The 24,541-nt window shown below is 47.8% G+C and overlaps 1 protein-coding gene across 1 annotated transcript in view; it reads right to left on the bottom strand.

The window, feature by feature from the left end:
• LOC109774312 (large ribosomal subunit protein uL1) overlaps nt 1-24,179 on the bottom strand; it is a 259,374-nt gene extending 235,195 nt beyond the window's left edge. The window contains exon 1 of the mRNA XM_020333035.4: nt 24,169-24,179. The gene's annotated coding sequence lies outside the window, so the exon portion shown is untranslated. The remainder of the gene's footprint in view (nt 1-24,168) is intronic.
• Between the last annotated feature and the right edge of the window lie 362 nt (nt 24,180-24,541).

Genomic DNA, 24,541 nt, shown 5'->3' on the forward strand with positions numbered 1-24,541 from the left:
GCTGACAAACTAGGATCCACGATCAATGGATCCCACTCCAAAGGTGGCATCCTTCACGCCTAGAAGGATGCCACCGGAGTGGCCAGCCACTCCGCTAGACGGGAGCCAATGCTAAGCAAACAGGTGTCTACTAAGGCGCTCGAGCTCTACTAGGGAGAACTTAGTCTGCATCATCCCCTGAATCGCTGCTACATCTACGGACTCATCGCGCATGTACTCAGTGAGTTGCCTGTGGCGGCCATCGTGGCCGAAGCCCCTCAGGATCCAAAAAAGGGCGCGCATGACTATTCGTCCAACGGGTCCTCCCAACATAGGGGGCCTGGGTGTCGGACAGGCCTGCGTCGAGGTTGCGCATGGCGGCACGGCGCGACGCCTTTATCATCGCGTTCGGCGAGGCCCCTCCAACTGGGGGCTGCCCCAAGCCGAGCACTCTTCCGGGCCGACGAGACCGGCGAGGAAGCAGAACGGTGGCGGCCCCTGGACTTGGGGGGGCCGTGAGGATACAGGTGAGGGAGTCCTGGACTAAGGGGTCCTCGGGCGTCTGGCCTGTTGGAGATGGGCCGGACTGATGCGCTGTGAAGATACAAAGACTGAAGACTCTACCCGTGTCCGGATGGGACTCTCCTTGACGTGGAAGGCAAGCTTGGCGTCCAAATATGAAGATTCCTTTCTCTGTAACCGACTTTGTGCAACCCTAATCCCCTCCGGTGTCTATATAAACTGGAGGGTTTAGTCCGAACAGGAACACTCATAGACATAGTCATACATGCTAGACTTCTAGGATTTTAGCCATTGCGATCTTGTGGTAGATCAATTCTTGTAATACTCATATTCATCAAGATCAATCAAGCAGGAAGTAAGGTATTACCATCGATCTTAGACGCACAGTTCGGGACCCCCTACCCGAGATCCGCCGGTTTTGACACCGACATAGGTGCTTTCATTGAGAGTTCCACTGTGCCGTCCTCAAAAGGTTCGATGGCTCCTTCAATCATCTACAACAATGCTTTCCAAGGGGAGTATTCCTCCCCGGACAGATCTTCGTGTTCGGCGGCTTCGCTCTGCGGGCCAACTCGCTTGGCCATCTGGAGCAGATCGACAGCTACGCCCCTGGCCGTCAGGTTAGATTCGGGAGCCTGAACTACGTCGCGGATATCCGCGGAGACTTGATTTTCGACGGATTCGAGACCGGGGCAGTCGCTCCCCATCACCACGATGAACATGACTTAAATCTGTCATCGGACCATGCCCAGGAGATAGCACCTGTGACTGCTCTGACCTTAGATCCGGAGCAGATCGCGCCATTCAAAGACGGGAAGCTCAACCCCGCCACGGATGCCGCAGTCCTAGCCGCGTCAGAGCCGCACACAGACCCAACCTCGAGTGGAATCTGTGTCACCAGAGCCTCGGACTCGTTTCCGGCTACATGTTCCGAACCATGTGCATCCACGTGCGTCGAGCTCGATCAGTCATCGACCATTGAATTCAGCTCCGCGGACATTTTTCAGCACTCGCCTTTGGGCGACGTGTTAAACTCGTTAAAAGCATTATCCTTAGCGGGGGGCTCACAGCCGAATTATACCCGGTTCGAACTGGAGGCTGATGACGGAGAATTTTGCTTCCCACCCACTGCCCACTTCATAGCCACTGTCGAAGACTTAACCGACATGCTCGATTATGGCTCCGAAGACATCGATGGCATGGACGACGATGCCGATGAGGAGCAGGGCCAAAACCCGCCGTTTACCGGACGCTGGATGGCCACCTCTTCTTACGACGTGTACATGGTGGATACACCTAAAAGAACCAACGACGATGACAAAGAAGATACAGTTGAGGATGAACCTCTTGTGATACGGCCAAAACGCCGGCGTCAGCGGCGCCGCTCTAAGTCACGTCATGGAAAAGACAGCAATACTAACACGGGAGAAAACAATACTCCGGACTATGCCGAAGATAAGGAAGACCCCGTTGAGACAACTTCCGAACAGGAGGAACGGGAAAACGGGCATGTTAGCCCCAACGAACAGGCAATAAACGACGACTCGGAGGACAGTAATTATCTTCTACTCTCCGAGGATGAGGTGAGCCTCGGCAATGAGGATTTTATCGTGCCTGAGGAACCTCTCGAGCAGGAGCGCTTTAAGCGCCGGCTAGTAGCCACATCAAGGAGCTTGAAAAAGAAGCAGCAGCAGCTTCAAGCTGACCAAGATCTGCTCAACGATAGATCAACTGATGTCCTGGCAGCCGAAGAATACGGCCTTAAGCGCCCAGCCAAAAGTTACCCGAAGCGCAAATTGCTACCTCAGTTCGATGATGAGGCGCCGGAGCCCGTACCATCATCGCGCAATGCGGCTGACCGACCACCACGTGGTTGGGACAAAGCGGCAACTCAAGCCGAACACCAGCCCGCCCCACCTCGCCGTACAGGCAGAGATAAAACAACTCGGGGTTACACATATGACCTTCGGCAGGACCTGGACAGTAGAGTAGGACATACGAGATTAATCTACGGATCGCGAGGACGCGCCCCGACACGCGTCGACGGCTATCTATTCGGACAGGACAAGCCTAGTCACGCCCGGGCCGAAAACCGCAGACGGACTCCATCGGAGCTACGTCGCGATGTGGCCCGATATAGAGGCGCCGCACACCCTCTTTGCTTCACTGACGAAGTAATGGAGCATGAATTCCCAGAAGGGTTTAAACCCATGAATATTGAATCATATGATGGAACAACTGATCCCGCGGTGTGGATCAAGGATTTTCTTCTCCATATCCATATGGCCCGCGGAGATGACCTCCACGCCATCAAATACCTCCCGTTAAAACTCAAAGGGCCAGCTAGGCACTGGTTAAACGGTCTGCCTGAAAACTCTATCGGCAGTTGGGAGGATTTGGAAGACGCCTTCCGCGACAACTTCCAAGGTACATATGTCCGGCCACCAGATGCCGATGACTTAAGTCACATCATCCAACAGCCCTGCGAGTTAGCCAGGAAGCTCTGGACTTGGTTCCTAGTTAAAAAGAACCAAATCGTCGACTGTCCGAACGCGGAAGCCCTCGCGGCCTTCAAGCACAGCGTCCGGGACGAGTGGCTCGCCTGACACCTCGGTCAAGAAAAACCTAAATCCATGTCAGCCCTTACCGCTCTGATGACCCGCTTTTGCACGGGAGAAGACAGCTGGCTCACTCGAGAAGCAATAGCGCCAGCGATCCGGGCACTTCCGAAGTCCGAGACGGTAACGGCAAGCCACGATGCAGTAAACACAAATGTCGCAATGATAACGAAAGAATTTACGACACAGCGGTCACCGCCGGATTCAGCAGCCCCAAATCCGGTCAATGGAAAAAGCCATTCAAGGAAAACAGAGACGGACCATCCAATTTAGACAAGATATTGGATCGGCCCTGCCAGATTCATGGCAACCCCGATAAACCAGCTAATCACACCAACAGAAGCTGTTGGGTCTTCAAACAGGCCGGCAAGCTCAATGCCGAACACAAGGGGAAGAGGCCGCCCGGTGATAGCGACAACGAAGAGACTCACCAACCAAACACCGGGGGTCAGAAGCAGTTTCCCCCCGAAGTAAAAACAGTGAACATGGTATACGTGACAGACACCTCTACAGGGGAGCATAAAAAGCGCTCCGGCCAGACAGAAGATCATACTACGGCTACTTCAGCCGAAGTACAAAGCGGTCTTATTAAACCGCATACCTTGTCGGCCATTAAGCCGCCGGTCTCCATTCAACAGGATCGACTAATTTCGGAGATGGAGTAGCAGTTCGGCTTCCGCCGTCCACCTCATATACCTGCGAAATCTGTACCGCGCATACATAACTATGCACTTAAGATACCCTGGGCATCGGCGGAAGCACAATACGGACGAGCCTACAAGTACTCACATAACCTCTTTTTTCTTTTCTAACTACTCTTTCTTTTTCATTATCCTTTACCACACGTGGCGCAAAGGCTGGTCATCTCAAGGACTCTATCGGAAATTTACAAATACGAATTTCGACTTTATTTGTAAAATCTCTCTGGAATTTGTAAAATGGGCATAACTTTTGCATACGAACTCAGATTAAAAAGTTTTTTATATGAAAAATCATCTACTCGAAAAGTTACATCCGATTTTAACGGGGAACCCCGTTAAACATTTTCAAAATCCTCAAAAACCTAACAGAAAAAAAGTTACGGGGCTTTTAAGATCTAGAGGCAAAAAAATTTCAAACTTACTAGTGGCGCACCGTTTGCTAGGTGCGCCACTAGTAACAGAAAAAAAATTTGTTTCAATTTTTTTTTTGAAAAAATGTGGTCAAATCTGGTCAAACTGTGGTCAAACAATGGTCAAACTAATTATTCTAGAATATTAGTGTTACTAAATAATTATTTCAGTTTTTTTGAATTTTGGTCAAATCTGGTCAAACTGTGGTCAAACAATGGTCAAACTAATTATTCAAGAAATATTAGTGTTACTAAATATTTATTGTTTTTTAAAACAATAGTTTCAAACTCAAACAGTGAAATGTGTCACTTCATGCTCAAACTAAATTCCTGAGGGTTAATAGGATTGACATCTTACTATTGTAAGGAAAACAACAAGTGCAGACTTGGAAACGAGGGAGAATAGAACCCGGAAGTTAAGCGTGCTCAGGCTGGAGTAGTGAGAGGATGGGTGACCGTCCGGGAAGTTAGATGATTTGGAATGATGAGGGGTGATTAGAGATTAGAGGATAAATAGAGCAGTGATGAGGGGTGGTGATTAGATATTAGAGATTAAAATAATTCAAAACTTTGAAAATAAAAAAAATTCAAAAAAATATAAAAAAATTCAAAAAAAAATCATAAGATTTCATTTAGTCCCCACGTGGCCGCGGCCTTTAGTCCCGGTTCGTGTAAAAACCGGGACTAAAGGGGGGAGGCATTAGTAACGACCCTTTAGTCCCGGTTCAAAAACCGGGACTAAAGGCCCTTACCAACCGGGACAAAAGCCCCTTTTTCTACTAGTGTCTTTCCTCAGCCGTCGACCCCTGGCATGTCAAATAGTCGGGGTTGTGGCGTTATTATCTATAAAATGACGATTGGCATGTCACTCAAGTTCTAGTGAACATAATCCGTATTCAGTATTCACTTTTCTATAAAGAACTGAATTTTGCTCCTTTGGTTGTTTCACACACGCACCCCGACATAACTTGCCATGGGCTTGGTATGGGAACAAAATGAGTTGCCAACAAAGTCCGAACAGCTTTATAGCATACTTCGGCGTCGTGAGTTTGGCCTTATATGCATCAGCTCCGAATCATGTCTTGGGTCAATAGTTCGGTTGCCCGGCTCCTGTGCTTACTACCTTACGTTCCGCTCTATCGGCTAGGGTAGTAAAGGGAGAACTACTGCGATTGTGTTTCTGGTTCATCTGTGTTGGCACAGGAAATCGCTGCGCAACACCAGGATAGTTGTCGTGCTTTCGTGACGACGAACGATTGCTTTACGAGCAAAGCAACAAAGATTTCCTCGGTTTAGTGGAGGAGAACCGGCCGCTTTTCAGCGCAAAACGGCAAAGATCACCAAACCCTAGGGCTGCTAGGGCTCGGCAAGAAGTAACAACGGAAAATAGACGTACGTGAAAAAATAGTTTGTATTGATAGATCGATTGTTCGGACTTTTTCCAATCGGTCGTGGCCTTATAAATAAGGTACGCTGGACTTTGCGTATACAAGGCAAGACCTGGTTATGTAGCATGCCTTGCCGTACAGGAATACAACTCCAAAACTAAAACCGAACAGGACTCGATTCGGTTACCATGTAATACATGGGTACAAAATCTGCATGCTATCTGTAGTACATATCTAGGCCATATTCACGTACAAAGATTCTTGGATATATGAATAAAATATTCCGGCAAGGTTGCTATCACACTATATAATAAGGACTAATGACCCACCATCTGTGCTTGCTTTTGTTTAGGTGACTTCATTGCCCATGCTAAAATTCCTTCATCTGAGCAACCACGGTTTAGCCCAGCACATGAGAATTTGTCCATGTAGCCGCTAGTCCATACAGAATTCTATATACTTGTCTTGGGTAAAATAACTTCCTACGCCTGACAAGCCTGCATTTCAAAATAAACAGCAAGTCCAATAACATATATGTCAACCACACATTTAAATTAATTTGGCCCATAGAATACCTAGCAGCCAAATTATACATTCAACACATGCCCCCCTGTTTTTGTTACAATTGGATTTATCAAAAACACCATAACAATACCTTAGGGCGATGTTGATCAATCCACCGGCCATATTATTTCTTAGGGCGATGTTCAAAGAATACATCGGCCAAAATTTCTTCAAGCCTCCTGCCACATGCTAGGATAGTACTTCTTCAAATATTTCCCATTGAGAGCTTTGGGCAACTTCTCTCCCTGCAAAGATTGTACAAAATATGAATTTCCAGGAACGATCTCTACAACCTTATACGGGCCTTTCCAACTCGGCGACCATTTGCCGAATTTCCTATCTTTAGTTCCAATAGGTAAAATCGTTTTCCACACTAAATCTCCTATTTGAAACGATTTTTCTCTCACCTTTTTATTATAAGCCTTGGCTACTCTTAACTTCTCCTTCTCAATTTCTCGCAAAGCTCTTAATCTATCTTCTGAAATGTCATCTATCTTATCCATCATCAGGTCATTATAATCTACAGCCGACAAATCATTTTGTCTGGCCACTCTAATGCTTGTAAATTAACCTCTACGGGTAACACCGCCTCCTGGCCATATACTAGATCATACGGTGCTACTTGAGTCGCTCCGTGCTTAGATATCCGATGAGCCCATAAAGCTTCCGAAAGTACCTCATGCCACCTTTTCAGATGTTCCTCAATTTTCTTCTTTATAAGTTTAATTAAAGTTTTATTGCTAGATTCGGCCTGTCCATTAGCTTGAGCATAATAAGGCGACGAATTTAACAACTTATTTCCTAAAGATTCAGCAAATTCACGAAATTGATGAGATATAAAAGAAGCACCTTAATCAGTAGTTAAAGTTTGAGGAATACCGAATCTGTGAATAATATGCTCTAAAACAAAACTAATAACCTCTTTATGAGTCATATTTTTCAAAAGAACTGCTTCAGTCCATTTAGTAAAATAATATGACGAAGCGATGTCTATTAGAAGACGAAGGATGTATCTCACCAATAAAATCTAAACCCCATCCTCTAAATGGCCATGGCCTAATTATGGGATTTAACATAGACACGGGAGCTAACTATACATTACCAAATTTTTGACATGCCTCACAACCTTTATAATACCGAAAACAATCCTCTAACAAAGTCGGCCAATAAAACCCTGCTCGTTTTAATAACCATCGCATTTTCTGAGCCGACTGATGTGTTCCACATATTCCTTCGTGCACTTCACCGATAGCTATTCTAGACTGATCAGAATCCAAACATTTTAAAAATAACCCATCTATTGTTCGGCGATACAACTCGTCATTAAACAAAGTATATTTTAAAGCTTCTCGCCGAATTTTCCTATCTCTTGTTTGACTTGGATCCTTTAAATGATTAACTAGAGGAACTCTCCAATCACTTAATTCTAATTTATTTGCTAAGTCGGTCGTTTGTGACCCATGCACCGAATCTGGAGTACATTGTACAGCTAGTTGTTCAACTGTGTTAGGCCCAAGTGCACCCCGTGGCAAAGTATCCATCATTATAGAGTCAGCATGCATCGGCTTGTCTATTATAAAAAACATTCCTTTACTAATGTGATAGCCGGATGCTTGCTGTGCTAAAAAATTAGCTCTAGAATTCTCTTCTCTAGGTATATGATGGATGGTGAACGTATCTAGAGACTTAATTATGTCTAAACATTGGTCCAAATAACTATTTAATAATCCATCAAAACATTGAAATTCGCCTTTAATTTGTTGTACTACTAGAAGTGAATCCCCAAAAGCATCTACATCCTTTACGCCCATATCAACTAAAGTTTGTAAACCAAACAGTAAAGCTTCATACTCAGTTTGGTTATTAGTGCAAGGATATTCCAAACGGACGGATGTATCATAAAAACATTATTAGGTGAAACTAAAACATTACCGACGCCTTGCCCTTCCCTACAAACCGATCCATCAAAATAAAGCTTCCATGGGCATATACTAACATAATTAATATTTTCATCATCTTTAATCCTATGATCAACAATGAAATCGGCGATAACTTGACCCTTCATAGCACGCAACGATTCATATGTTAAATCATATTCTATTAGTGCGTAAGCCCACTTTCCAATCCTACCACTAAGAATCGGTCGTTGAAACATATATTTAATGATGTCGACCTGGCAAGCTACTACACACGTACTAGAAAGAAGATAATGTCGAAACTTGGTACATGCATAGTATAAAGATAAGCATAACTTTTCAATAAACACGTACCGACTTTCGGCATCGAGCAAACGACGGCTTAAGTATGCAATGATGTATTCTTTCCCGCTGACCTTTTGCGCCAACACCGCACCGATCACCATATCTTCTGCAGCAATGTACAACCTGAATGGCGCACCGGACTTAGGCGCCCGCAATATTGGAGGATTCGACAAGCATCGTTTTATATAATTAAAAGCATCTCATTGCTCTGGCCCCCAAGTAAATTCGGCTTTATTCTTTAGATGAAGTAGAGGAACAAACGATTCAATTTTCCCTGCAAGGTTAGATATGAATCGTCTCAAATAATTAATTTTTCCTAACAACTTTTGCACATCCCTTTTACACGTGGGTTCCTCCAAATTTCTAATTGCCTCCACTTTCTTAGGGTCAATCTGTATGCCATTTTCATGAATTATGAATCCTAAAAACTTACCAGCCGACAAGCCAAAAGCACATTTGAGTGGGTTCATTTTTAATCCATACCGGCGCATCCTTTCAAAAGCTAATCTTAAATCGGCTAAATGATGATCAAACCCATTCGATTTAACAACTATGTCATCAATATATATTTCTAGTACAAGGCCTAGAAGATCATGAAAAAATAAATTCATAGCTCGTTGGTATCTAGCGCCGGCATTTTTCAACCCAAATGTCATAACGACCCACTCAAATAAACCAACAAAACCTGGGCAACGAAAAGCAGTCTTAGACATATCTTGTTCGGCCATAAATATTTGATTATAACCCGCATTACCATCTAAAAAGCTAATTACTTTATGTCCCGAGGCATCATTAATAAGCATGTCGGCTATAGGCATAGGATATTCATCTTTTGGAGTAGCCATATTCAAATCTCTAAAATCAACACAGATTCTAATATTACCAGTATTTTTCTTTTCCACGGGCACAATATTAGAAACCCAATCTGCATATCTACAGGGCCGAATAAACTTTGCTTTTAACAACCTATCAACTTCTTCTTTGATGCGGTCATACAAATTAGGATTGAAACTTCTACGAGGTTGATTATACGGCCTAAAACCAGATTTAATAGGTAATCTATGTTCTACCAAATCTCTACTCAAACCGGGCATCTCAGTATAATTCCAAGCAAAGCAATCAACGAATTCTTTAAGTAATAAACATACCTTACTTTTCTGATTGGCTTTCAAGCTAGCTTTGATAAATGTAGGCCTCGGAATACTTCCATCACCAATATCAATTTCTTCAAGTAGATCAGCCGATGAGAATCCCTGTCCAAGCTTTTCCATGTTATCCAAATCTTCACTAGTCTCATGCATATCGTTCTTTCCGGAACGATACTGCTCCGTGCGTCTTTGCAGCCACTTAATACTGTCGTCTTTATTCATCATTTATATAGATAAATCATTAAGCCGACCTACATTAGCCGGCTGTGCAGTTATAGGTACAAAACCATCTCTACCAATACTGATATAATCATAGTCCAATAAATCCCTACCGGTCAAACCTCGCATCTCACCGTGTTGCCAATCAACCGACGCGTCCGTCAAAGCAATGCATGAAGAATTATCGCCCTCAATCACCTCCACATCATCATTAACCCACTGAATTAAGCACTGATGTAAGGTAGAAGGGATGCAACAATTTGCATGAATCCAGTCGCGTCCCAATAGAATATTATACCGGCCTTTGACATCGACAACAAAAAACGCAGTCGGCAATGTTTTGCTTCCGACTATGAGCTCCATGGAAACAACACCCTTAGCCTCGGACAATTCTCCTGAGAACCCACTAAGTCCCATGTTTGTTTTCATTAACTCGCTCTCTTTTCGGTTCAGTTTAGAAAATACCGAAAAGGGCATAATATTAAGACCTGCACCGCCATCAACAAGCATGCGACCAATAGGCTTACCATCAATGTGACCTCTGATAAATAATGGCTTTAGGTGCTGCCCATGCTTCTCTGGTTTCTCAAATGTAGCATTCTTTGGGCCAAGAACAAGTTCAACAATTTCTGCCTCGGTGCGCGAAATTCAGCAGGCAATGCGAACACCATATTAACATCCATATCAGTTGGTACATCTTTAATATTCTCGGAATTTTCTACAATAATGGTGTCATCCGTATTTTTATTTTCCTCTGCTGCGATGCGCTTCTCCTTCCAATTCTTTGTAGGCATCATTGGTTTATCCTGATTAAACCATCTATCGCGCTTCTTCTCAGCTATCTCTTCCTTTATTTCCAATGTCCGATGTCGCTGTACACGTCGTTTCTGAGTGTGGGTAAGTCCATTCGGGCACCACTGCGGTGCTGGTTTAGTCCCTGGCGCGACAGACTTAATTTGGCTGCCCCCAGGTCCTTCGGCATATACTGACGTACTTCTGTTTTTCTGGCAAACATTTTATCTCTGGCCAAAAAACTTCTCTGCTGATCATATACAGTACTGGCATTAAATCCCTGGCCACGTACATTGCCTGAGTCCCATCGTGTAGATGCACTAGTATTATACTTGAAACTCCTCGGAGGCAAACTCCTGGACGTTCCTATGCAACAATTCTTTATGATCAAATCAGCTTGTGTGTTAGCCGATTTAGGCTTCTGAATAGTACGTGAGGATATAGCATCTGGCCGTGCATGCGGGTCATGCCTAGAATTAGTTTGCTTTTCAAATTGATTAGACTGGCCAGCTTGCCACAACTTTACGTCATTACCTTTCTCCTCTGTACCGAGAGTTTCTTTTGAGACACTCCTTGTTTCTGTATAATTGACAACACATTCATCTGACTGGTGTTCCGCTATTTTCAGACCATGATCAACATCTAAATCATCTGAATTTTTTGCCGCTTTATTTTCAGCACGCTTCACCGGCACCCACATGCTCTTGTGACCACCCTTATTGTTTTTGCCATCTGCATTGCGTATCGGTGATCGACTTCCTTGAATCTCAATGGCATTATGTGATCTAGCTTCCTCATTGAACCGAGCCCTTTTCTCATGCACGTTTGGTCTGAACATAGGCCTTGGCGGAGTCCATCTCGGCTGATAATAACATGCTGGCCCTGTAGGATATGGCGCCCAAGGATTAAACCCCCGTGGAGGAAACTGCGGATACATAGGATGTGCACAACCCCAATATGTCGGCTCCATTGCAAAATACGGATGTTGGTCATATGCACTTCCTTGCCATTGCTCATGACTGCGAGGTCCAGAAGGAGATCTTGGACGCTTATTACCTCCGAGCCGATTAAACACATTGCTGGTCTTGCGTGAGGTATATTTTTCCAACAACATGCTAACTGTCGGCTTTGGCCTTGGAGCTTGTCTCCTCCCTCCGTTGACTTTCCACACTCCTATTTCTGGATTTTTTGGTTTGATCATCCTTGGAGGAGCACTATTATCAACAACGTTTTTCTCTCTTGCGGATTCGGTCTGATCGGACCGAATAAGCATTTTTTTTACTCTCAAGCTCGACCACATTGATAGGAAAAGGGTCACTGTCGAGCTTCATCTTAGAACCTTCTACAAACGTTAATCGTCCTTCATTGATGGCCGATTGCACCTGTCGACGAAACACGTTACAATCATTAGTAGCATGAGAAAAAGAATTGTGCCATTTACAATAAGCTCTTCAACCCAATTCTTCTGGAGGTGGAATTACATGACCCTCCCTCACTCTAATTAATTTATTTTGCAGTAATATATCAAAAATTCTATCACACTTGCTTACATCAAAAGTATATTTAATTTCGTCTCTTCTAGCAGGTGTTGGTTTCAAAGCAGAACATGCTAAACGTTTTGACTTTGGCGCTTGAACCCATTCGGCTACACATATATTAACATCATCCTCACTAGCCGAATCACTATCATAATCTAAGGCATTAACCGCATGATTATCTTTCTCTTTATTTCTGTTATCTTTAAACCGACTGTATTGTTTAATTTCCTTAGCCCAGTTTTCTTGCGCCAAAGCCTTCTGCAAAACTTGGTTAACATCTAAAAATTCTTGCCCTTCTACTTTATCCTTAATATGAGCGAGTAAACCCGAAAAGGCAAGATCGGCTAAGTCCTTTTCGGCTATGGTCAAGCTGAAACATCGGTTTTTGACATTCCTAAACCTCCTAATATAATCATGAACATGCTCATTATATTTCTGCCTAACCATAGTTAAATCTGAAAGCCAAAGTTCTGTTTCACCGCTATAAAAATACTCATGAAACTTTTGCTCCAATTGTGCCCATGTTGAAATAGAATTAGGAGCAAGCGATGTAAACCAAGTAAATGCAGTACCGGATAGAGATAAAGGAAATAATTTTAATCTAAAAACATCCGATGTGCCGACCTTCCTGCATTGTGCTAAAAATTGTCCTACATGCTCAAAAGTAGATCTACCATCTTCCCCCGTAAATTTAACAAAATCTGGAATTCTAAAACCACGAGGATATGGTGTCGAGTCAAAGTAATCAGGGTATGGTTTTTGATATGCACGTGCTCTACCCTTAGGTTCTAAACCAAATTCTCTAAGTATACTAGCAAGCTGATCCTTAAAGTTATCATTGGGCTGTAGAGAACTAGCTTGTGGATCAGATGGAACACAAGCACGTGGCGAAAGCTCCGGCAACGAAATTTGAGCATGTGAAGTTTGCAATGGAGACCCACTAAAGTATGAATCGGGTACCGGCCCATACGGAACCCCGGTACCAACAGGCAGCAGTGGTGGCATACTATATGCCACTGTCCGATAACTAGGCTGCTGCAAATTAGAATTAAAACCAAAACTTCGGTTATTGCTATTGTGATTTTGTGGAGCCGAAGTCGAAACGATAGGAGCAGTGGTACTAGGAACAAAATTAGTAGCCGAAGTGCCCACATAATTCCGGCCATCTTGATTATTTGTTAAAGGGACAGGAAGCTGCGTAACATTAGCCGATGCACTAGGTGTATGTATATGATTAGGCAAATTAATGAATCCGCTATTTTGTGGTGACATCGGGTTTTTCCCAGAATATTCATCATTGACTTGCAGCACTAATGAGCGTACATGACCAGGTAGACAATTTTCAAGATCTTTATTAAATTGTATCTTAAATTCTTCAAGTCTATTAGCTACTGCTCGAGTAATTGTACGTGTCGTATTTTCCATATCAGAACCATATTTACTAGCTACGGACACATCAATTAGATGAGCAATTTCTTCGGTTGAGTTTTTTACCTGAGCATCGGAAGGGCTCGGAACTACCTTTTTGACGACGCCGTTCCTCGTCTTCGCGTATCCAGCCAACTTCAGCTTCAACCTCTCAACCTTTTCTTTCTCAAGCTCCTCTTCAAGCTCGCGCCGAACATCTTCCGACAGATCGTCGAGTGTGACGGCGATGATGTTCTCCGGGTCGATGTCGCTCCCGTTCTTGGACTCGGTACTCATCGTGTAGCTCTTCTTCTTCTTCTCGTCCCAGCGTGGTCGCCAATTGTGTTGGCACGGGAAATCGCCGCGCAACACCAGGATAGTTGTCGTGCTTTCGTGACGACGAACGATTGGTTTACGAGCAAAGCAACAAAGATTTCCTCGGTTTCGTGGTGGAGAACCGGCCGCTTTTCAGCGCAAAATGGCAAAGATCGCCAAACCCTAGGGCTGCTAGGGCTCGGCAAGAAGTAACAACAGAAAATAGACGTACGTGAAAAAGTAGTTTGTATTGATAGATCGATTGTTCGGACTTTTTCCAATCGGCCTTGGCCTTATAAATAAGGTACGCTGGACTTTGCGTATACAAGGCAAGACCTGGTTACGTAGCATGCCTTGCCGTACAGGAATACAACTCCAAAACTAAAACCGAACAGGACTCGATTCGGTTACCATGTAATACATGCGTACAAAATCTGCATGCTATCTGTAGTACGTATCTAGGCCATATTCACGTACAAAGATTCTTGGATATATGAATAAAATATTCCGGCAAGGTCGCTATCACACTATATAATAAGGACTAATGACCCACCATCTGTGCTTGCTTTTGTTTAGGTGACTTCATTGCCGATGCTAAAATTCCTTCATCTTAGCAACCACGGTTTAGCCCAGCACATGAGAATTTGTCAATGTAGCCGCTAGTCCATACAGAATTCTATATACTTGTCTTGGGTAAAATAACTTCCTACGCCTGACAAGCCCGCATTTCAAAATAAACAGCATGTCCAAAAACATATATGTCAACCACACATTTAAATTAATTTGGCCCATAGAATACCTAGCAGCCAAATTATACATTCAACAATCTAGTCAAACACCTCAATAGAGAAAGCCGAAAAATGACTGTCATGATGCGGCGAGAGCTGGTCAACAACTCGATGACTTATCGGAATCTCTCGTGATTCCCTCTATATTACACGACGGACCTTTCTTCAGGTCATACATGTAACGCACCGCATTGGGATAACCGCGTACATAACAGGGTCTATATCGTAGACCCACCATAAAACTCCTATGGCTAAGTGAAAGTGTTAACGCCCTATAGTCTGATTGCCTAGTTCACCGCATTGACACCTCCTTTATGGACTAAGACGTTGGGTTAAGAGTGATCAGTTGCTTTTCTGAACACCCCCGTATTTTCTACGAGGGGGGTGAAGCCGACGACGGGAAAACTTTCAGATTATACAAAAACGGCCGAAGCAAAGCTTTTAAGCGACTTTAAAATGAAAAATAGCTTTATTATATTATAATATTGTCTTTTACAATTTCAATACATTTCACTCGCATATCATGTCTTTCGAGCACTGACCCTCTATCAAGCGGGCACCCTCTAAGACATCATCGAAATAATGCTCTGGTACGTGGCGGTCCTTGCCCTTGGGTGGACTCTTTGCGGCAACGTCGATGGCCTTCATCTTCGCCCAGTATGTCTTGACACGGGCAAAGGCCATCCGTGCACCTTCAATGCACGACGACCGCTTCACGGCGTCGATACGTGGCACCGCATCAACAAGTCGCTGCACCAGACCGAAATAACTATCCGGAATTGGTTCGGTCGGCCACAGCCGGACCACGACGTCCTTCATGGCAGATCCGGATATCTTGTGGAGTTCTGCCCATTGGGCCATCTGTTCGTTCAGCAGCAGCGGACGCTTCGGCATGCTAAACTGCGACCAGAATAGCTTTTCTGTCTCCCGTCCTTCTTGCGCTTGGAAATACTGCGTCGCATCGGAGACACTCTTCGACAAATCCAACAATGTGTCCGGAGAACTCCACACTTGATTAAGCGGGGCATAATTCGAATTGCCGAACTTAGTTTGTAACAAAAAGGGCTTACCAGCCGCAATCTCCCCGGCTTGCCAGATCTCCTCCCGGGCCGCTCTAGACTCGGACCGCGCTTCTTTCGCCTCTCGGAAGGCCTTGTCAAGATCAACCGTTCTGGCTTTATTATCCTTCTCGAGAAATTCGCAGCGGCTAGCGGCATCCTTTAGTTCAAGCGTCATAGTGGATATTCTCTCCTCGTATTGGTGCCGAGAAGCCTGTTCGTCCTTTAACTCGGCAGATGCCTTTTCGGCAGCCGCATTACTAATCCGGGCCTGCTCCTTGGCCCAGACTAGCTCAACCCAAAGGATCTCAACTACGGCGGCACCATCTGCAGACATGTATATCTCATTATACAATTCTTAGCGTCATGCTTATACTATAAGCACGTGCATATTGTGACTGCCCCAAAAACATACCTTGCGCCTCGTCAAGCCGCCTGTTGATAAGCGTGATGTCATTATCCGCTTCATCAATCTTCTGTTGCAGATCTGCAACCTCTGTAGTCCGGGCAGTAGCCAGGGAGGTCACGGCATGTGTTCCAATTAATCAGATTATTTCCTGGGCATATCTTTTTGATTCTCTGGTCGCCTCCCTTGGGGAAGCCAATCAGAGTCTCAGGGGCTACTATCTATACACAGGTGCATTTTGTGAATAAAACACAATCGAAAATATTACAGTACAAACCTCGAGGCCTCTTAGCAGGCTCGTGAAGGCTTCATTCAATCCTCTTTTCGCGGACAGAACCTTTTCAACCATCGTACTCATCAAGGTGCGATGTTCCTTTGAGACAGACGCCTGTCGCAGCATGTTCGTCAAAATATTTGGCGCTTCTCGATCTCCGGAAGCCGCTGTAAACCGGACAGTCCGGGGCCTTTATTGTTGGCCCCCGGACCATGGGCTACGGAAGCATCACCTTCGGGTAGTGTCTTCATCATCCCTCGTACCACTTGTTGATCAGGAGAGACCCTCCGGGACGACACCTCGAAGTCGTTCGCCCTATTGGGCGAGGAGGCCGGTGGAGGCATCTCGCTTTCCATCATCTCCGGGAGAAGATCCCCCGAGGAATAGGGTTGCTGAAGAAGACTGTGTGCCGAGCTCCAAAAACATATATTCTAGATGTTACCTTGGTAACAGGAAAGGAACGAGATATGTTTAAAACACCCTTGTTCACTTACGATTTGGCTAAAGACTTGACCTCACTGTGGGACTGTGCGATGACGTCATCCTCCAAGCCCGAGCCGCCTGACAGGGGCATCTTGCCTCACTTAGGAGCCTTTTCCTCCCAACCTTCGGAGGCGGCCCTTTTCTTACCATGGGGAGAAGGGATGTTGGCTGCTCCTTCACTTTTGTCTTTGGACGATGGAATTTTGATCTCCCAGGACCCGGTGTCTGATATACCTTCGGAATGGAGGCCACCTTTGGTCTCCCGCTCTCCGCCTTGTCCTCCTTCACAGGCACTTGGTACGGTGCCGGGGCCAGCATCCTTGTTGGTACGGGATCCGGTGAGTCTTCGGGAAGGGGGGCCGAACACCTAATTCGCTTCGCTTTCTTTATCCAGCCCTAGAAGAAGATAGTTTGCTCAGTATCGTATTACGACATACATAGCTAAAAATTGTTCGGGACTCGAGCGCTTACCGAGGTATCCGGATGGTTGCAGTGGAAGCCGATGTCTTCGGTGGTGTCCGGCCACTGTTTTCGTTTCCCGAAAAATAAATTCCACATTCCTTTGTGCATAGTGTCGAAGAAGTGTTGGAGGGTCCGTGGTCCTTCCGGATTAAACTCCCACATACGGAGAGCCCGTCGCTTGCACGGCAGGGCCCGGCGGACCAGCATTACTTGAATCATATTGATAAGATCGGTGTCCTTCTCAAGGAGACTCCGGATGCGGCTCTGTAGAGTCTGCACTTTGTCAATTGATCCCCAGTCCAGCCCCTTATTAATCCATGATGCAAGCTGTAATGGAGGGCCAGATCAGAACGCAGGTATAGCGGCCCACTTGGTACCACGGGGCTAAGTGACGTAAAAGCACTCCCGCTGCCATTGGTTGGGAGTTTCGGTGAAGGAGCCTTTAGGCCAGAGAGCATTGGTAAGCTTGCTCACTGTAGCACTGCCACACTCCGCTTGTTCCCCGTCGACTACCTTCAGCTTCACACGAAAGGTCTTGAGCCATAAGCTGAAGTGTGGGGGAATACGGAGAAAGGCCTCGCACGTGATAATGAACGCCGAGACGTGGAGGAAAGAATCTGGGGCTAGATCATGAAAATCTAGTCCGTAATAAAACATGAGCCCCCGGACGAAGGGGTGAAGAGCAAATCCTAGCCCTCGGAGGAAGTGGGATATTAACACAACCCTCTCGCCGGATCTTGGAGTAGGAATAACCAGTCCTCCAGCAGGAAGCCTGTGGGGGATCTCCGCGGTCAGGTATCTGGCCGCACGGAGCTTCGCGATGTCCTCCTCTGTAACAGAGGAAGCCACCAACCGGCCTTGTGGGCTGGGTCCGAACATGATTGGGAAGCTTGAAGCAATGAAGTCGAGCCTTGGGTGCTAGAACTCGAGGTTGGAAGGGCTGAGGAAAGGGTTAGCGTAAAAAGAGATGACCCTTGGCTCCTTTATAAAGGCAATGGATATCGAACGCCTCCTCCTAAAGCCTGAAAACCTGCCTATTCCTAAGGAATCATCCCAATATAAGGGTTGGGTTACCCACACTCGTATTGATGAGAATCCCGCAATAAGGGGACACGATCTCTTCTTCGGCAAGACGTGCCAATAAAAACCGCGGCTCGAAACGTGGAACGGTAGGACAAGAAACAGTTCGAAATAATAACCGGGCAGATGTGATGTCACATTACAAAAAAGTTGTCGGCAGATTGGACTCGTGAAATATTATATTCTCTGCGGTTTCTGTGTGGTACTTATGCTGCAGATCCGGACACGTTCGTTGCGTCCGAAGACTATCTTGGAGTATTCGGACAAGGGAACCCACCTTGCAATGCCGAAGACAATCTGCGCCCCGGACACCTCGTCATTGAAGCCTAGTTCAGGGGCTACTGAGGGAGTCCTGGACTAAGGGGTCCTCGGGCGCCCGGCCTGTTGGACATGGGCCGGACTGATGGGCTGTGAAGATACAAAGACCGAAGACTCTACCCGTGTCCGGATGGGACTCTCCTTGACGTGGAAGGCAAGCTTGGCGTCCAAATATGAAGATTCCTTTCTCTGTAACCGACTTTGTGTAACCCTAATCCCCTCCGGTCTCTATATAAACCGGAGGGTTTAGTCCGAACTGGAACAATCATAGACATAGTCATACAGGCTAGACTTCTAGGGTTTTAGCCAATACGATCTCGTGGTAGATCAACTCTTGTAATACTCATATTCATCAAGATCAATCAAGCAGGAAGTAGGGTATTACCTCCATAGAGAGGGCCCGAACCTTAGGTAAACATTGTGTCCTCTGTCTCCTGTTACCATCGATCTTAGACGCACAGTTCAGGACGCCCTACCCGAGATCCGCCGGTTTTGACACCAACAACAGGCGGGGAGGCATCCACGGGTCTGAGCTCCGCGGGAGCTGGCACAGAAGAGTCCTCCCGCACGCGCACCGGGGACACGAGCCGTGGGGAGGAAGGGGGCACACATCCAGGCTCACTCGGTTTCACCACTTACCTCCTCGTCAGATGACGACAGCGAAGCAGGGAGGGGCAAGGCAGCACCCGCGGGGGATAGCAGCCTCGTCAAGCATGGCCGCGATGGCCTCGATGTCCTCATACTCCTCCCCGACGCTGTCCTCACGGGAGCCTAGCCCCGAACAGTGTGCAGACGAGGGGTGGGAGGAGCCGGCCGGAGGAGGAGCGTCACCAGGGTCCATAGAATCATCATCGGAGGCCTCAGAGCAGGGGAGCGACTGCGGGAGTGATGGGGGTTGCCACGAGGGGTAGTGCCCCCACCCTGACCAGAGGGGCCCAGCTCAGGATCGGCACCAGCTCCATCATCCGGGCTGAGGGGTCAGTGGGAGTCCCACCCTCAACGGAGATGCAGAGATCGTAGCTGACGTCGTTGCATAACATCTGAATCGTCGTCTTGAGCTTGGAGGGGTCCAGAGACTTGATCTGCACCCGAACGGTCGGGCATTTGTCCAGGGAGGGACCATCGACAGCAACAAACTTGCCCAGCAGACATGACATGCCGCGGATGACTCCCTCCTTCTTGGCATTTGGCGGGAGCCCGCGGATCTGCATCCACACCGTAGAGAGGGTGGCCACCGCGAGAGGGTCAACCAAAGGAACCGTGATACGGACGGAGCGCTGGTTGAGGGCCAGAGTCAGCCTGGTGCTGTGGGTGCTGTAGCGGAGACTGACTGGGTCCGGGAAGACCGTAGTGAACTCCCAGTCCGAGATCGGGGTCACCTCGTAATCCCAGTCCGGGTTCAACAGGTGACAAAGCTCCTCAGAGATGATGGACGGGGATGCTGTCTTGCCATCCAAGACCGAGATGAGAGTGGTCATGTGTGGGGTGGCCTGACCGTCGGGGAGGTCCATCTGGAAGAAACCCATGTCGTCCAGCGCATAGACGAACAGACCAAGCGCGCCAATGGGCTGGTGGTCGGGATAGAGCGTCGCTGGATGATCTGTCTTCTTGTAGAGGAAGCAGGCCGGGGGCTGAGGGCAATCCACCTGGCAATGCCCGGACACCCCATAGTTGAAGCATGTGGCCACCGACGCAGCAGACGGAGGACCAACCGCCACTGGGGGGTTGGTGACCAAGGATGCCGGGCCAACCTGTTGCGGTTGAGAACCCCGCTTCTTCTTCTTCTTCTTGGCAAATGCCCCCCGACCATTGCAGTTGTTGTTGTTGGGGCCGGCAGGGGGAACTAAGCTTGGAGTCGCAGAGGGTCATAGCGTCGGGGCAGGGAGGCCTCTGAGCGCCCTAAGCAAAGAGGAGAGCGGGAGCTACGGGGAGGGGTCCGGCAGTCCCGGTCTCGGCCGTGGCTACGCCATGCTTCAGGAGAGCGCTCCCGGGCGTGGGAGGAGCGCCAGTCAGAGCAGTCGGCTTCGCCGAGTCCTTGCCGCAGAGCATTGCATCCCGGAGCTCCGCCTCCCGCCGCGAGCCGTCCAGCGAGGGCCGCCGCGGATCCTGCGGGGAAGTGGCATCCCAGCCCATCATGCGGCGCTTGGAGCGGGGCTCCTCGTCGCCGGCTTCGCGGGTCATGGCGGGAGGGGGACGAGGGGAGAGGACGGCGCGAGGGGCGGGTCGAAGACGATGAAGCACTGGCAGAGGGGCACGACAGCACGAACCCTAAGGTGAGCGTTTCAGCCAGGCCGGGAGAGGGGGAAGGCCCCGTGGCCCATAGTGGGCCGGCCCAATAGATTGGGCTCGTGGGAGAGAGGGGGTTACCCCCGGTGCAGGCGGCCCAGAGGGCCCGTGTTGGCCCAACCCGTCGCTCGGGGATCCGAGGAGGGAGGGAAGGGTTTCCCCTAGCGCATCGGCAGCAGGAGGCTGCGACGGCTCCGCCGCCGGGGGCGCGGCCGACGAGGCCCTAGAGGGGCAGAAAGCCCTGAAACTGGGAGCCCCAAGGGATCCACGGGAAGGGGCGGATGGCGAGGGGAGCAGTGCTCGTGGCAAAGCCACCCGATCCGATGAATCGCGCCGCCAGGAGACCGCGGCCGGCCCCAACTCCGCTCGTCCGGCCACCCCCCAGGACGACGCCCGTGCCCCATGACCTTGGCGGCCAGCTCCATGGCTGGCGCCATGGCATGGTGGGGAAGGTGGTGCAACGGGGGCGCGCGGCCCGCGCTGCAGAGGACGAGGGAGGAAAGGGGGTCGGGGAGGACACCAGAGGAGCACCGGGGAGAGAGCCGATGATGGTCTCTGCGAGGCAGTCGTCGAATCGCCGGGACGGGCGAGGCACCCCGGCCGCGGCCGCCTCCACGTCGGCGCGGTCCACCTCCCCTGCCACATCTTCCCACGGCGGGCCGCCCATGCGAGCGAGCGCGAGGAGCGGCGAGGGGGACGGTGGAGACGGAGGGGAGATAGGCATCCGAGTGGGGGAGCACGGGCGGAGGACGGTAGCGGGGAGGGGAGCGCCGGCGAGAGTGGCGGCGGCGTCACCACCGCGGTCGCCCGATGGCCTCAGCGCGCGGTCGCCCATTGCTACCTCTTGAGCATGCGTTGATTTTTCCCTTGAAGAGGAAAGGGTGATGTAGCAAAGTAGCGTAAGTATTTCCTTCAGTTTTTGAGAACCAAGGTATCAATCCAGTAGGAGGCCACACGCAAGTCCCTCGTACCTACACAAACAAATAAGAACCTTACAACCAACACGATAAAGGGGTTGTCAATACCTTCATGGCCACTTGCAAAAGTGAGATCTGATAGAGATGATAAGATAATACCTTTGGTATTTTTATGATAAAGAGTGAAAGTAAAGAACGCAAAATAAAATAGATATAAACTTATATGATGGAGAATAGACCCGGGGGCCATAGGTTTCACTAGTGGCTTCTCTCAAGATAGCATAAGTATTACGGTGGCTGAACAAATTAATGTCGAGCAATTGATAGAAAAGTGCATAATTATGAGAATATCTAGGCATGATCATGTATATAGGCATCACGTCCATGACAAGTAGACCGACTCCTGCCTGCATCTACTACTATTACTCCACACATCGACCGCAATCCAGCATGCACATGAGTATTAAGTTCATAAGAACGGAGTAACGCATTAAGCAAGATGATATGATGTAGAGGGATAAACTCAAGCAATATGATATAAAACCCATCTTTTTATCCTCGATGGAAACTACAATACGTGTCGTTTCCCCTACTGTCACTGGGATCGAGCACCGCATGATTGAACCCAAAGCTAAGCACTTCTCCCATTGCATGAAAGATCAATCTAGTAGGCCAGCCCAAACTGATAATTCGAAGAGACTTGCAAAGATAACCAATCATACATAAAAGAATTCAGAGAATATTCAAATATTTTTCATAGATAATCTTGATCATAAACCCACAATACATCGGATCTCGACAAACACACAGCAAAAAGAGTTACATCGAATAGATCTCCAAGAAGATCGAGGAGAACTTTGTATTGAGATCCAAAGAGAGAGAAGAAGCCATCTAGCTAATAACTATGGACCGGAAGGTCTGTGGTAAAATACTCACACATCATCGGAGAGGCTATGGTGTTGATGTAGAAGCCCTCCGTGATCGATGCCCCACCGACGGAGCGCCAGAAAAGGCCGCAAGATGAGATCTCACAGGTACAGAAGGTTGCGGCGATGGAAATAGGGTTTCGTGATGCTGCTGGTTTGTTTCAGGGTACATAGGTATATATAGCAGGAAGAAGTAGGTCGGTGGAGCCACGAGGGGCCCACGAGGGTGGGGGGCGCGCCTCCCTACCTCGTGGCCTCCTCGGTTGTTTCTTGACGTGCACTCCAAGTCCTCTGGATCACGTTTGTTCCAAAAATAACTATCCCGAAGGTTTCATTCCGTTTGGACTCCGTTTGATATTCCTTTTCTGCGAAACACTGAAATAGGCAAAAAACACAGCAATTTGCACTGGGCCTTGGGTTAGTAGGTTAGTCCCAAAAATAATATAAAAGTGTATAATAAAGCCCATTAACATCCAAAATAGAATGTATAATAGCATGGAACAATCAAATATTGTAGATACGTTCGAGACAAATCACCCATCCCAGGTGATGCTTTTCCTCGGGCATCTCTACAGAAGAATGGGCGCATGGATACAACCTCGAGGATTCCCTTATGGACATCTACTCTAAAGAAGAGGAATATTGGCGCCAACGAGGCTCTATGAACTGGGTACTGTTTGGCGATGCCAACAATTCATACTTCCAGGCCATTGCTAATGGTTGTCGTAGACGCTGCTCCGTTCCCCTTTTACGGGAAGGAAGCCAGCTATTCTAGGACCCTCCAGCGATCCGGGCTCACGTGGGCGGATTCTATAAGTCGCTATTTGTCGGGTGACCTAGGGGTAGTGTTTCTCTAGCGGACCACATGGACGCATAGCCAACATATCTCCCCCAAGGAGAATGTTGCCCTCCTCGCTCCTTCGACGCCACTGAAGTGGAGACTTTTGTGAAAGCCATGAACCCAGGGCCGAGACAGTCTGCCGGTCCGCTTCTTCCTGGCTTTCTGGTCGATGGTCAAGGATATCATCCTTGACCTGTTCCTCGAGCTCTCTCGAGGAACTTTGGATGTCTCCCGCCTCAACTACGGGATCATCTCCCACTAGTGCAGAACCGAGCTTTAGCGCCGGTTCGTAAGGGCCTTTAGTGCCGGTTCTGCAACCAGCACTAAAGAGTGGAGACTAAAGCCCCCTCCCCCTTTACTACCAGTTCGACACGAACCGGCGCCTAAAGTGCCACCACGTGGCACGAGCCAGGCCCGGGTGCTGGTAGACCATTAGTACCGGTTGGTAGCACCAACCGGTACTAAATGTTTGGGGAGGTTTTGGTTTTAATTTTTATTTTTCCCTTAATTTTGTGTTTTCCATTCAATTCTTTTTTGTTTGCTGGTATTTTACGATACTACATATTGTACACGTTATGCATATTGTACACGCTTTGGCATCGATCCTTGACTTGGCTAAACGTGTTGGCCACATTAGGGGGATTTTCCCTCATATTGTGGGCGATGGAGGTTTGACCCACCTCCAGTATGTAGACAACACCATCATGATAGTGGAAGGCTCGGACGAGGATATTCGGCACCTCAAGTTTCTCCTACTCCGCTTTCACGAGATGCCGGGTCTCACGATTAACTTCGCCAAGAGTGAGTTGATGGTTCTGGGGTGCTCTGAGGAGGAGGCCC

This window comes from Aegilops tauschii, chromosome 4, assembly GCF_002575655.3.
Source record: "Aegilops tauschii subsp. strangulata cultivar AL8/78 chromosome 4, Aet v6.0, whole genome shotgun sequence".
Classification (NCBI taxonomy): Eukaryota; Viridiplantae; Streptophyta; class Magnoliopsida; order Poales; family Poaceae; genus Aegilops; species Aegilops tauschii.